Source organism: Schistocerca cancellata, chromosome 7, assembly GCF_023864275.1.
Source record: "Schistocerca cancellata isolate TAMUIC-IGC-003103 chromosome 7, iqSchCanc2.1, whole genome shotgun sequence".
Classification (NCBI taxonomy): Eukaryota; Metazoa; Arthropoda; class Insecta; order Orthoptera; family Acrididae; genus Schistocerca; species Schistocerca cancellata.
The window spans coordinates 112,049,264-112,050,615 of record NC_064632.1 but is presented as its reverse complement, the minus strand read 5'-3'; the positions used below and the strand labels follow the sequence as shown (position 1 = coordinate 112,050,615).

The 1,352-nt window shown below is 42.3% G+C and overlaps 1 pseudogene; it reads right to left on the bottom strand.

The window, feature by feature from the left end:
* Positions 1-262: 262 nt before the first annotated feature.
* Positions 263-380, bottom strand: LOC126093112 (5S ribosomal RNA; annotated as a pseudogene).
* Between the last annotated feature and the right edge of the window lie 972 nt (positions 381-1,352).

The following is a 1,352-nucleotide window of genomic DNA, read 5'->3' as shown; positions in this document are numbered from 1 at the left end:
AAGCAATAACTGAAATCATAGAATAGTGAAATGCTCTTGCTTGTGTAAAACGTAAACCGTAAACTCCGTCCTCAGGTCCCCAGCGGTACCGACCTAACGCCGTGTCATCCTCAACCCACAGGCGTCACCGGATGCGGATATGGAGCGGCATGTGGTCAGCACACCGCTCTCCCGGCCGTATATCAGTTTCCGAGACCGAAGCCGCTACTTCTCAATCAAGCAGCTCCTCAGTTTGCCTCACAGGGGCTGAGTGCACCCCGCTTGCCAACAGCGCTCGGCAGACCGGATGGTCATCCATCCAAGTGCTAGCCCAGCCCGACAGCGCTTAACTTCGGTGATCTGACGGAAACCGGTGTTACCACTACGGCAAGGCCGTTGGCACTTGTTTGTATAGCCATAAGGAAGTCTATATTGTAGACATGATGTAAATTTCAGTGGTTAGTAGGCATTGTTCATGAACTGCAGAGCAGTAGTAGAATTGCAAACATATCGAGATGTAGGTAATGTGATGTAATTTGGCAGTATTTTCAACAACGCATTTTATTACGGAGAAATAATAAGAATGTTGTAATTAATTTTATTAAGTAACTCCATATGTCAGCCACATTTTATAACCGTATTATTCTCTTGGCACTTTTCAAAATTATAGATATACTTGAAGAACACACACGGAGATCGTTTTGAAGTAGGTGAGATAATTCAGCAGCAGTGGTAAGATAACTTTACAACACAAACTTCCACTCACCGTACAGCATCAGTCATCTTCAGAAGTGGAATGTTTACAACAGTTATCACATATGTAGACAGCTTCCTTCGTCAGTTTTTTGAGCTGTAATGGCAGGGCGTTAAGCGATAGGAGCACTATGTCCATGATCTACCTGTTGTTTTTCTGCAACTTTTGGGGCATCGTTTACAATTGTGGAATTGGATATTGATGGATTGGAATCTTGGTTTGCTTTCAACTACATTGACACATTATGTCAGTGAGTTCCTTTTCCTTCTTTTCTGTTACGTTGTTGATTCCTTAAGAGCGTTAGAAACTTCGATCGATCTTAGCTTGCAATATTCGGGTGAATGCGTCACTGAATGCTTCTTGCCTATTTTGCAGACTACTTTGTTGAGCCTCACTACGCAATTTAGCTCAGTTTCATCAAATCCCAAATTCGATATGATTTATTTTTTATTTGCAACTTTGTTAACAGACCATTCAACTTTATAAAACAGTCCCAGATGACATATAAATTGCCTGCCGATGCACAGTACACCGCTAAATTCTCTGAAACCCTTAAAGTCTAGCAGTAGTGTTCGGTTTTTGATCACCACCACTTACTAGCCACCTGTTTTGCAGGATA